Genomic DNA, 14177 nt, shown 5'->3' with positions numbered 1-14177 from the left:
GTTGGAGCCAGTGCTTTCAGAGCAGTCATAGAAAGCTATGATAGAGAACAAGGGTGTAGAGAAATCAACATGTGGCTAGAAGATGAGAGGTTAGAGGAAGCAAGTTACTGCCTACTGCCAACATTTTGTTTTAGATATATTACTGAGGGGATTGAGATGAGATGTAGATTTCTAGCACTTACATCCCTACGGTGGCCCCAGGAGAGAGCCCCCTGGCCAAAGTGCACGGAAGGGCTGAAAGAGAAGCCCCCTGGCCATGGCAGCCCCCGGACGGATCTGTTTCTCCTTTTTCTGTATGATACGTGGGATTTTGGAAGGCCCAGAAATTGGGAGACATTGATATGTTGAGGGATTTCCCTTTCATTGTGGTCCCCGGACAGGAGCAGCAGTGGGAGGCTTTGTTGTATGGTGACCTGTGAGACATTTTGTGTGAATCCAAATGGAGGGGTTTGACACAGGCAACTGAAAACTTGTTGCAGCCTTAGAGAAATCTGCTTTGAGCTGTAGATGTTAATGTCTTAATGGGGAGGGTGGTTTCTCCACCCCAGCTCTATGGGTGCTAATTGCTGCAGAGGGATTACAGCAAATTAAGCATTTGGCTATGCATGCTGTCTGAGCTGTAGCTGAGGATGGAATGCAAAGGCAGTCTTTTATTAGTATTAAGCAACAGTCCCAAGAACCATATATGTCATTTGTGGATAGGCTTAAGAACTCGTTGGAAAAACAGGTTGATAACAAGCAGGAGAGAGCTCTTGTGTTTCAACAGCTAGTGATTGAAAATGTGAATGCTGACTTCGAAAAATACTGCATGCTCTGAAGAATCCCACTACTAAGGAACTGATGCAACAAAAGCTGCTGGAGTGGAAGCTATCGGATCTCAGCAACTGGAAGCAAGGTTTGCAGAGCCTGAGTTTATGGTTCATTCACCACCGCAAGAAAAGGAGTATCAAACCTCCAGGCTTGGTGATAGTCAGTATGTGGGAGCTGGAGCTGCAAAAGCTGCTGCTGAGATGTATGCTGGTGTTTGGAGTTGCACTATTCCAGCTGTTGGCATTGTTGCAGTGTATTTTTCTTAACCTTTTAGCAGTTGTTCAGTGCTCCAGAAAATTCTAAGATAAGCCTAACAATGTTTAAAGTATGTTTGAAAGTTGTGCTATGTCTGAATTCTAAACTGGAGAACAGTATTTGCTGTAAAAATGATGTGTTCATGTGCAGTAGATTATCAATATAGGAAGCTTTTCTCATATTTGGTTGTATAATCCATCTTGACTGGCTAATGTCTTACCTGCACCTGCCTGGCTTTCTTAATTCTGGTTCTGATTATATAATTTCAGTGATTTAAATAATAATAGATTTCCCTATTTAAAAACAAAAACAAACAAACAAACAAAAAAAAATACAAGAAAGGGGGAGTGCAGGTATGACCCCTTAGGAAAGAGTAGCTAAAGCATGCTATGTTCTTAATTTTTTTTAATCATTTACAGTGATAAAGTGGGACTGAGGCTATGCTTTTGTCTTAATAGGAGTATGTCCAAGATGGATACCAGCATGATGAGTCTGGCCATATCATCATTTGCTGTAACATGAACACAGTACTTTCGTCAGTGGTTTGGACTCTCACCGACAAGACGCTTTGTCAGCTGCCTCACCAAGGAGTCACAAAAATTGGAATCCTTGGGTTAGGTTAATATGGACTATTGTTTGTGCTCTAAAGAACCCATCGTTTTTCTTCTTTCTCTACTAAGAAGAGAAGGGGGAGATGTGGGATAAAGAAAGTCATTATCATGCTAATGAGTAAAAAAGCTTAGTAACTTAAGCCAGATGTAAACACACACAAGGCACCTGGCTCCCACATGTAACCAGTTGTTCTTGCACGGGTATAAAAGGTTGTAAGCACTTTCAATAAAGATCCTTCATTCTGCACCAGCAAGGGAGTCTGTGCCTCTTCTGCCACATATGCAGGGGAGCTCAGAGCCCTCTTGCCACACAACTGAGCATTAAGCGTTGATCTGCCTATGCATGGGAAGGCTCATGGAGGGATCTAGACTGGCTGAATAGCTGGGCTGAGGCCAACAGGATAAAGTTCAACAAGACCAGTTACAGGTCTGCACTTTGGCCACAGCAACCCCAGGTGATGCTACAGGCTTGGGGCAGAGCAGCTAGAAGACTCTCCAGAAGAGTGTTTAGGCACTAGACTAGGCTGCCTGGAGAGGTGGTGAGGCTGCTGTCCTTGGAGATGTTCTAGAAACATTCAGATGTTGTACTGAGGGGCATGGTTTAGCGGGAAATATTGGTGATAGGTGAATGGTTGGACTGGATGATCTTGGAGGTCTTCTCCAACTTCTGTAATTCTATGATCCCCTGAAATACTTAGAGGTTTAATGAATTAATTTTATTCAAGGACAGTAAAATGATGCTCTGTCAGATACTACTTTTCATCTTGTTGTCTAAGTTGAACTTTTACCTACCAGTGTATTCCTATGACCACTTAAGGTAGGTTCTGCTCTTTGGAGTTCTATACTTCAGTGAAGTGTCAGTAATTACTCTTAATTTTCTGAGCATGTGTGCTGCTGAGAGTGGACTCTCTCAGGCATTTTAATAACTGTCAAAGGATAACAGTATACTTCTAACAAACACATTTTTGTGATGTTTAACTGAAGTCCTTTTTTGCATATATTTTCATGAAATTCAAATGTCTCTGGAAAAAAAAAAACCATTGGACCAAAGATGATGTAAATGCTATCCCATCATTGAGCAGAATTACAGCAGCAACAACATTGACTTAACACAAAGTGTAATGTGTTCCAATTCTGTTTAAAAGCATATGGATTAATTTTATGCTTTGACCAAAGTTAAATGAAGCTCAGTAAAGTATTTGCACTGTTTCAGCTAGTAACCACAAATTGACTCACATCTTCCTTCTGTTCATGTAAGAGAGACCTTGTGATTTGATGGTTTTCTTTTGCTTTGTTTGTTACAGAGCAAGAGTCCATTCTAATAGGAGTACTGAAAGATATTGTGGTAATTAGGTTGAAACTATCATCCAGTCACAGAAGAAAGGTCAGGACTTGAGAAGTGTTATTGCCAAAGCTAAGCCCTCTATCCCAGTGCAGCTACTTCTAAATGTTTGCAGTGTTCCTGGGAATCTGGATTCCACAGCATCCTCAGGTAGGAAACTCACCTGGTCCAATTTAAGCCTATTAATTTCTGTCTTAATCCATTAGGCACAGGGAGTAACTTATTTTCTCTTAGCAGCAGCCTTCTGTGTATTTCCAGATTGTTCCTATGTCTCCCCTCAGGTTTCTCTTTTCTAGTCTAAACAAAGCCAGGTCTTTCAGTGTGTATTCATAGGTTCTGCTTTCTAGACTTCTGTATATTTTTGACATTTTCTGTACTTTTTCCCGTTCTCTGGTGTTCTTTGTGGAAGCACAGCACTCCCTGAAGGTTACATCATTACAGGTCAAGTCAGTGCTGTGTTGTCTGACTTGGCTAATCTTAAATATATCACTTGTAATTAGACATTCTGCTGTGGTGTTTTTTGTTTACAGCTATATAGCATTACTGACTTCTGTTCTGTTTGCTGGAGCTCCAGTGCTTTTAAAAGGAGTTACAAGCAAGATAGTTGTTGCCCCTCTCAAATGTGTGTAGCAGAGCCTTCTTCCTAATGGCGAAACTTGTCGCTTTTTGAAGTTCACTTCTCTCACGTAATTCCAGCTCATTTTCCCAACTGGTCAAGATTTGACTGAATTTGGATCCTGAGTCCTTCCTAAGATATTACTGTCTGTAAACTTAATAAGCAAAGATTCTGGAAGGTGGAAGAAGGAAGAAGTTGCCTGCTGACTTGGCTCTTAGGTTATATATTCACTGCCAAATATGGTGTTCTTAGTTTACTTAGTTCAGATGGGGGCTTGGGGAGAGAATATTCAGTGATATAGTCAGCTGAAATTACTACTTTATTCTGTCTTTCCTGTGAAAACAGAGTACTTCAGCTTCTGCTAATGTTAAGATCAACATCATGTGGGCGTTATCAGTACTTTTCTATCTGGCAGTGCAAAGTTATGTTCATCAGAACTGTGTTGGTGCATTATTCCCCTGTTGTAATAAATACTTGATCATGCACTTATATTCAAATGTTTCTTATCTGAGGACTGGACTCTGACACAATTTGTTGGCCTTGAATCTAACTACTTTGATAGATTCAAAGAGTTCTTAGATGAGAAAAGCAAGTACAAGTCCTTGGACCAGGCGCTGTAGCAACAATGATGTCACATTTGTTTTACATCTAATCCCTACAAGTGTGTTAAAAGAGCCATTCCTTATTTGCACTGATAAAACTGAGATGTCACTTTGAAGAGAAGTCCTTGTGTTATGATCACATCAAATGCAATTACCCTGAATCAACAGAGCCATAGTGCAACATCTATTGGAAAGGGACAGAAAAAAATGTATTGATGTTATCTTGAAGAATAAGGCAACTTCTGAATATTTATGTAGCTTTCATACGAAAGCTACAGAGTTCCACTGCAGGACTGGCCATACTAGGAGAGTGACTGGAGGCTCCCAGCTGCTGTTTCTCTCATTAGTGGTGTCATATACAGGGAACTTCCATGTTATTGCACAACACTTCTCTGAGCAGTTGAATTAACAGAAGAAAGGAATTACACAACTTAAGGGTGGAGGAAAAATGCAGATTATCCAGAGTCAGCATTTTCTCCATTGTTACAGGATCTTGATGTGGCACTTAATTTTTATCCTTTACTTTTATTGTTAACCTGATTTTACTGTGTGCTGAAGTTAAAAGAAGACAGGATTTCAAAATTCTGAGACTTGTTAGTCTTAAAACCTTCTTAATCCCACATACTTTCTAATCTCTACATAAAAGAAGAGTTCTAGTTGTCTACAAGCATTATCTAAAGTCTTCATGCAGGATGTGAATAGTAAGGCTGCCATCTCTTACAGGGAGCAAGCTCACAGGTAGCTAAATCTGTGCTGGCTGTTCTACTGCTTTGAGCATCAGTGAGACAATAAGAAAGAAATGGCAGGTGTAGCTTAAATATAGGCCCAAATTCAAACTGACTGAAATGCTGGTTGGGTATTTCCACTTGTTTGCAAAGGCTGCAACAGCAAACTAATCTTGGAGCTGACTTGCAGTGTGAGCTGTGAAAAATAACAGCACATAGTAATGTAGTTGCTTTTCTGCTTCCATGCTATTACTCAGAGTCCTGCCAAAATGCTTGGATTAAGCACTTTCTGCTTTCCCAGGATAGCACCTGCCCCTAAACTTGCTGTTTAAGCTCTCATTTTGGAAGAGAGAAATGCCTGCATATAGTATACTCTCCCACAATACCCAAAGGTATCTCATTTTACCAATTTGTAGACTGGTCTCACAAGCAGCTACCAATCACTGTGCAGATAATGTTGCCTCATATCTGTGTGCGCCAATGAGCTGACCAAAAAGCTATGCCTCAGGGGAGGATGCTGGTTTCAGGTGGTAATGGCTCCAGAAAGAATGAGACCAGAGGCTGAATGCATTCCTGGCCCAACTCCATACCCTTAGCTAGGGTTACACCAGGGGATCTTGGACTAATGAGTATAAAACACTCTCCACCATTGTAGATAAAAAAGACATTTCAAGGGGAGGGAATGGAAGCTGAGCAAATGAATGAAATGCCTTCTTCCATATGTGATTCTGGGCTGTGAGGTAATGTTGGAAAAAGTTTTTATTTTACTCTAATTGAAACTTCTGTGATCAGTGGTCTGACATGGTTATATGCTTTCTTTTACCCTTTCTGTCTCTCTTCTCCCACACATGAAATCATAATATCTCTGTCAAAGGAAGCACAATATGGAGAATTGGGATTTAGTTAATGCAAATTATCTTCTGTCTTAACACAGGAGTATGATTTTTTTTTACTCATCCCAAATCTTTTCATCCACTGCAGCTTTTTGATTTCGTGGCAGTAAATCACATTGACTCTGCTTAAGAAAACAAAGTTATATAGTGATGGTTGAGAAAATCTTCTCATTCAGGAGTCACACTGCTATAGTTTCATTTTTTTATGTTTTTACACTTACAATCTCTAGATTGCCAGTTGGTGCTTTAGTACAAATAATTTTAGTTGATATTTCTCTTTTCAGCAAATTCTGAAATAATCCACATTCTGAGGACAGTTGGAATAACCTAAGATACAGATTAAAATAAATACTGAAAGAATGATGTAGAAATAAATATTGTTTGGGTGGAGGAGACTGGAGATTTAAAGCATTTTTCTTCCCAGTGTGGACACTCACTAAGTATGATGATGCTGCACACCCTTTATATATATCACAGTTTATGCACACCATCATTATCCTACGTAGTCCTCTGGCACACAGACCGGAAAAGCACTTCAAAATTAATAAATGACAATTGGAACTAACACCCAGCAACATCTCTGTGCACTTTGTATTTACTGTATGTGGTTAATACATTTTTTTTATAGGTGTCTTCCGAAGTAATGTAATTAAGAAGGGAAATAGCTTTGTCCCAGAGGGAAACCTGTAAGAAGGGTGAGGTTTCCTCTTGTAATGCTTTTTCCAAATTTCTTTATGGTAAAGTTGCCAAATTATATGATAGATACATGAGTTTCAAGTCTGAACCTTTTCTAAGATTCTCTAGGAGCATGAAGTCCCTGTACTTCCTTCTAAATGGAAAAGAGGAAAGGATGCCCTATAATGAGGCTGGTAAAATGATTCATTATAAATATTTTGGTCTAATTGGCTTGTCTGAGGTTATATACGATAACAAAACTACAGCCAAAGTAGAAGGAATTTTTTGCTTTAGACTTGTCCCTATCATCAAGCAACTAACAGAGGACTTCCCCATAAAAGTAACATTCTGAGTGACAGACATGAAATGTTTCTATAAAAAGGATAATAAAATAAAATGAGTTGCTGCAGCTATTTCCTCTCCCCTTCACTAATATTCAGTTGGAAAAACTTCCTAACATAAATCTGCATTCTAAAGTAATGGAAAAGAAGTAAAGAAAAAGACATTCTGAACTTTCCTTGGTCCCTTAACCCTTTCTCTAAATGCTTGTCCTCTGCTTTTGCAATTTGGTATTCATTGTAAAAAGGACTCTCTGAACAAGAAACAGTAGCTGAGATGAAATGTCTGAATCTCCAGAAGTCATCCTTGGCTTTTTTTTTTTTTTTTTTTAAAGGGAGAGAGCTTTGCAGAAATTCAGAGTTTGCAGTCACTTTTAGCTCTGCTCCCTTTACTGTGAACGTTTCAAGGGGAGTGAGAATGTGTATTTGGTTTGTATCTGAAATGGAATTAGTGAATAGCTCCATCAGTATTGCTGGGGAAAATGAAAATATCTTCCTCTGAAGTGCTTCTATATTGTAAAAAAGGGCTTTGTTTTGAAGCAGGACAAAATGTCAAAAGGCAGGTTTAAAGGTTTGTTTCCCAGTGTGGGATTTCCAGGAAATTCTGCTTCATGACACATAAAATCAAATGCTCTTGTTTCCTGTCTGCTTCTGGTTTGCAGGCAGACTGCTCACCTTCTCATCATCTTGCTTTTCAAGTTAGCATGGAGTGTGGGAAGATGGGTAGTTGAGAAGTCAGGGAACAGGGCCTCCAAAAGTCTCAGATGAGGCCTAGGAGTCAGTGAGTGGTTATTCTGATTCCCAAGCAGTGCAGGAAACATTTGAATGTGGGAATCTGAGAATCTAAATTGCTGGATGAGCAAGGAGTGAGACATTGTGTCCACTGTGCAGCTTTCAAATTGGCCAGTGGAACAGGGGGGAAAAACCTTGGGAAACTGGTGAGATACTTAGCCAGAAAACCAAGAACCTCCAGATCCATGGCATCTCCCTGGGAATCCTAAACAAAGTGGAGAGGTCTTAAAACCCTAGTCCAAAATGTACAGAGCAACCAGGAGTCCAAACATAGGTGGGCTGAATTAACAAATAAGCAGCCAGTTTTCCACAGTGCAAGACTGATTCTGTGGAATTTTCATAAAGAAATCCAGCAGAAAACTGTCTTGGACACACACACACACAAAACAAATAAACAAACAAACAAAAAACCAACCACCCAGATCTTGTTGGCTTTCCTGAATCAACAAATTCAGGAATTGTAAAGGACTTCAAACTAAAGCGTATATCTTTGATGAGCCCACCACTGCCTCTTCACAAGAAAATCCCTGGTCCATATACTACTTTAGTAAGTAATTTGCCTTCCTTTCCTATAGCGTTTTCATAGATGGCCAGAAAAAAATGAACTTCCAGTCTGGGAATAGCCTACAATCACCTGCTCATTTTCGTTTTGAATTTAGCAGGAGGAAAAAGAAATGAGAGGGGAAGTTAAGTTTTAATATTTAGTTATTTGAGTTTGGTTGTCTTGGTGGCATTTGTATGCTGCAGGGCTGAAAAGCCTATTTAGTTAGCAGCTAATAATCTGATCAAGGAGTGATTTATTCATAGCTTTGGCTATGCCAGAGAGTACAAAGTGAGAAAGTAGTTCACGACCTTCTAGTCTGCTTTCACTTTCTTCCTTTCTAGAATTAGAGAACCTTAAAAATCAAGTAAGGAGTAAAGCATTCACTATTATTTTGTTAGGAAAAAATCAGTGTCTACTAGTGTGGCTAACAAATCCAATTTTGAATATGAAATACTAGTCCTGAAGATAACATTTTGAGTTTCCTAGTGCACAGATTTTCCATTTCTAATATTATCCACAGAATGTACATATAAATATGGAGTTCTCAATTATTTTCATGTAAGCAACACTGAAAGTAGAGATACCTCTGTAATGTGAATTTTGATACTGTGCAAATGCAGAGGTAAAAAGATTAAAATTCTTGGGTCTCTTGAACTCACTGTGATCCCTCGGCTTGCCACTTAATTCCAATAAAGCTGTGCAGCAGACACCTTGCACGCGTTGTGGTGGTCTTGGTGAAAAACATAGCCGTGTTTATAACTCTGCTACATGAAATTCATCACAGATACATTCAGTTGCTGCAAGGTTAAAGGCTCCTGTGATATAAATATTGTGAAAAATTAGAATAGAACAAAACATATACATGGATTAGAATAGCACCAGAACGCTGTGGTTCTCCTTTCTCCCTCCAACTTCCATTCCACTAACTCATCCTATATGGTATCTGAGGTCCAGACAGCAAAATTATTCAAAGATTTTGACTGAACTTTAGTAAAGAAGACCAGTCGTACTGACTGGTCAGCCTGGCTGACTACACTGTGCCTGAAATCTAAAGGCATCATGCTGCAGAGCAGTCAAAGCTGGTGTGTCACATGAAATGTACCCTGAAGTAATGACAAAACACAACTGATCAGCATGCTGACCAGAGTTGCTGTCTGCATGTTCTTGTGTTTGCTCCTTGCTGGAACAGCGGGGTTCTTGTCTCTTTGCATGGGAGAATACATTTATTTTTTTTGAGATTGTTTTCAAAAGCTCATGTGAAAAGACTTTCCTAATTTTTTTCTATTGCATTCTTTTTGAAAATTTAATTATGAAATGACAAAAAAGCAATACATGTGTAAAGTAATGTCACCTCTAGTTCCAAAACTGAAGGGTAATAATGAAGTTCACTTAACACATGAGAAATGGTATTGATTAGTTAAGCCCTTGGCTTGAAATGTAGGCTCCATGGTGCTAGCTATGCAAACAATGCTCAGTTGATCCATCAAAAAAAAAAGCCATGGCTTTATATAATAGCTACGATTAAATGCTTATTCTCCATGATCACATAACATATGGCTTTGTGTTAGAACATACACAGTCCCAAAAGACATTATGTGAACATAAAAGATTGTTGACTCACGATTCTCCCTTTTACGTTCTCTGGCAGCCTCTCTACAAGAACAGAGATGCACATACGTGAATATAAGGATCCTAATGGGATTTTTTTCCTTCAGCTTAATGCATTACTGACAGAAGAGTTTTGCATCTTTATTAGAAAAAAATAAACAGAACTCGACTGGTGACAAAGTCCAGGTTGCATCCATAACCTAAGATTATAGCCAGGAATAACCAGGAGAACCTGGATTAAATCACAGTATCTTCCTATGTTGAAGCACCTTTGGAAATGTTTTCTCTTTTCCATTCTGTTTTGCATAATGTTTTTCTCCTGATTTGTTGTTATTCCTTTGTGAGATAATAGATTAAGGATGTGGCAAGAATCACTTCCTTCAGTTTGTGCAAAACAAAGGAAATAATACTGGTGCTTCAGCCATAGGCTCTTCAGTTCTGCATCCCTTTTCCATCACAGCTACTTCCTGAAGGATTTCTTTATCCTCCTTTGTGAGGGCTCCTCTCTTTTCTTGCTGACTTCCCTCCAACTTCAGCCTTTTATTTCTGTGAATTTCTGTTAGCTCTCCTTGGCCACTAATTTTTTTAGATAGGGATTGATAGTGGCAGGGAATCTCCAGAAGTTTTCTTTGTCAGCTCTCTCTGCCATGGCAGTTCTTTACAGATCTGGAGCAGGATGAGTGTTGTCTACTGCTTTCCATCAAAATGGAGATGCTTGGAGGCAAGAGCAACATTGTTGGTTCAGGGGTCCAGGCAGGTTCTTTAGGCTGTCTGGGGATTGGCAGGGGGTGAAGAGTAGGGAAGGAGGGGTCTCTCCAGGATGGAAATGACAACAGCAGGGTATGATAAACTTGCTACTAGAAAGCATAGAAAGCTATTGAAATTGCTAGCCAGGAGGGAGAAACATATCAAACCTTCTTCTCAGAGGTTAGAGTATCTGCCTGCTTGGTGGCAGAAGAGTCCTGGTGGAGGAGTATTAGCTATATGTTTGAGTATGTGGATAGATAGTATGAAACCAATAAACTGAATCACCTGCCATTGCTTCTGTCCAGTGTTTGAATGAAAAATTAAATTTCTGTGAATTTCATATCTTCCAGTATGAATGGTGAATGCTTGTACCTATTAGAAGTCATCTTTTCTGATTCACAGATGCAGGAATAATTAAGTTATAAATAAAGATCAGATTCTTTGGTGGCCTGTTGCTGACAAACAAGGAAGAGTTGGAAGAGCTACAAAATAAAAAAAGTTCACAAAAGTATTTTTGTAATACTTAACAGTTAGTGATTATGGTATCGTAGTTTAGAAATCATGCTCTTACAGTATACTATTAGTATCATAATATAATACCAACTATGGTATTAATCTTCCTATTCTTACACATTTAAGTTACCTCTAGAAAATGCCACGTCCTTTACCTGCTTTGCTGTGACAGTTTGCTTCCTTCGCAGGGGTGTGAATGGAGGCGCAGAGCTTTTTCATTTGCATAGCAGAGACTGGGGAGAATCTGAAAGTTTTGTTTGTCCAGCAATTAAAAATCCAGTGCTCCACAGCTGCTGATATTGTTCTTCCTGAGACAGATCTAGGCCACATATGAGTTCCTTATAAAGCAAATCTGTTATTGTTCCTGCCTCCAATCAACTACAGCTACAAACAGGACTCAATTGTGCAGTTTCTCAGAGATGAGCCTCATGTGCCTGCAGCTGTTAATAAAACTGAGTAACAGTAAACATCTGAATGTCTAAGAAGCACTAAGATTGCACAGACATGCAGGAACATTGCAGTGTGTATTCTGGGATCAGATGTGAATTCAGAGCTCTCAGGTGGACAGAAACAAAGATCTGGGTTTTGTCCCTGGCACCAAAAGCAAGGCTGCAGGTGAGGCAGCAGATCAATTTGCCAGAACTTTCCCGTTCACTGGGTAAAGTCTGGAGGTTCTCTTTTCAGTGTGAAATGTTCAAGTGCTGAGACAAAGTCATGCATTAAGTGCAGACATATAATTGGCAGGCCACAGTGACTTGCTGGCCAGGTCAAAGATATATACTAGCCTGCACAGTGATTAGGCTGCTGACAACCTGTGGAAAAAAAGCAGGTTGCACTATGAAGAAGAGGGCTTGCTTTCCAGGTCCTGAGGAGAGGGCTTGAGTTTGCCAAAGCATTCAGAAATCTTAAAAACAGCCAAAGTGAGACGGACATAAGTTCTTTATCTAAGACATTTTATCTTGTCTGCCAAGTTCTTAGGTCCTAAAATAAAGAAACACTGTCTTTGTTCATACAGGCTATGGTATCTGCAGCCAAAAGCCAAAGGTAACATTGCCTGTCATGCTGCCCAGCTCTGTGTGACTGCCCAAACCTCCTTGGCACAGGCCAAGCACCAGGGCTGTGGGTATTCAGCATTACTGAAGGCAGTGATGAGGGTGAACATGCCATCCATGTGAGTTTCCAGGTGCTGATTTTGTAGAGAAAAGGGCAATTCTGATTAAGGAGTGGAAGAATGGGAGAAGAGCTTAGAGTATGAATCCAAAGGGGCACAAGGAGAGCCTGAAGTGTCATTGAAAGCAGAGAAAAGCTGGTTTGTAAAGAATGGTCACATGGAGAAGGGCCTCCATATGACTTACATGACATAAACAGGTATTTTTTATTAAAAAAAAAAAGTTGTTTTTTGAGAGCAGGTCAGGCTTACATTTGGTTAATATCACAAAGGAAGAAGAACCGTACTTAATGGTTAATTGATATAGAGGCTGACAGTTATGCAAGCCTTTGGCCAAATCTTTATGAACTATATAGATATACAAATGTACTGAGAACAACTATCTTGTGACTGAAAGAAGCTGGCATAAGTTTTCTTTGTAGTTGAATGGGACCATTCCAAGGTCAAATGGAGTTGCTCAAGGGAGAAGGTTTCAGGGACCTATTCAGTACATTTCTCCTTTACTGTTGTAATTGCCACCCTCAGCAATGTGCCTTGCCAAGGACCTTCTGAAATGTGTCACTTTACACTGTGGAGAAACTTCTCCCTGTTATTTGTCACTTTTTGGTTATGATTATTACATTGTCCTTGTTGGTTTCTTCACCACAGTGTTTGAAGTGTTTCCAGATGTGACATCTTTGAAGCTCAGTGCCATCAGCATCCATGCTCTTGCATTCCTATTGAGCAGTTTGTAGTTTCCTCACAGGGATGCAGTGGCTGTTGGTTAGTGAGTTTCTGTTATGTGCTTTTGAGATGCTTTTCTTCTCTTTGGAAATCTTCTTACTGTTCTGAGGCATTTTTGCTCAGTTCTTTCTGATGCTGATAGTCAATTGAAAATGAACTCAGTCTTAAGGGGGGTTTTATTTTATGGCTTTTGTTTTGTGGCTGAAGGCAGAGGCTGACCTCTATAGCTGAGTGTTATATAGGGTTGTATCTTTCACATATAACAACAACAACAACAAAATAGAATTAGAAACCTGAAATATGAATAGTTAATGGATGCTCTTGGATGATATAACAGAGCTGAAACATGGAGTGTGTTAAGATTTTTATAAAGCAACTTGTTAGTTTTGAATGCAGTGGCATAGTTAGCACTACACTATAGTAGAACATGTTAAGTGGATTTAGGATTGTATGTAAGATGAATATTACAATATACAATGAAGTATTGTCTTTATAAAAAAATATATATTTCAATTGGTGCTGAAAATGAGCTACTGGAGGGCTGTCAATCTTCAAAATATCCATAACATGAAGAAGGAAAAAAAAGTGCAATAGTTAAAACCTACTGGGGAGCAAACTTCGCAGCTGGAGAAAAGGATCATAGTTGATGATGAACTTGCAATGTGGTATCAGGACACAGCTGGAGAGACCTTGAAGAGTGGTAAAATGATTTCAATTTGAACACGTCAAACATTAAAGAGTCAGTGCTGATGTCAATCGGTCATCAGGAAACATGAAAAATTAGAGACACTGTCAAAAAGAGTACCAGAAATTATTCACATTGAGGTATTTAAACTGCTTCAACAACTTCTATTAAAAAAAAAAAAATAAATAAAAGATGGAGGTTAGATGCTTTATTTGAATACCTTCATATCTGGAGAAAAGGAAGTACTGAATGTTTGTCTTATGCATGCACAAAAACATCAAAGGAATCTATGACCACACATTTTTTGAACATTGTATGAGGGAAAACTGCTTAGTGAAGTAGTAGGTTCTTCATCTCATGAAATAACCAAATTGAGTGACTTTTGTTAAAAGTGGGAGGGAATCAAGTGGCAAAAGCAGGAGAAAAGGACCTCCTCTGCAACTGATCTATTTCCCACATGGCCTATAAATTCTACCTATTCATGTTGCTCTGGTACACTGCTTGGGCATATTGCTTCACTTGGATCCCTT

General features: G+C 39.3%; 1 long non-coding RNA gene across 1 annotated transcript; it reads left to right on the top strand.

The window, feature by feature from the left end:
* The first annotated feature begins 19 nt into the window (after positions 1 to 19).
* Positions 20 to 1930, top strand: LOC122190538. The gene is made up of 2 exons (XR_006182168.1): positions 20 to 895; positions 1524 to 1930. It is a non-coding gene; the product is annotated as an uncharacterized LOC122190538 (long non-coding RNA).
* The last annotated feature ends 12247 nt before the right edge of the window (positions 1931 to 14177 follow it).

This window comes from Lagopus leucura, unplaced genomic scaffold (assembly GCF_019238085.1).
Source record: "Lagopus leucura isolate 7727_CA_CO unplaced genomic scaffold, USGS_WTPT01 Super-Scaffold_73, whole genome shotgun sequence".
NCBI lineage: Eukaryota > Metazoa > Chordata > Aves > Galliformes > Phasianidae > Lagopus > Lagopus leucura.
This window is presented reverse-complemented; position numbering and strand designations above follow the sequence as displayed.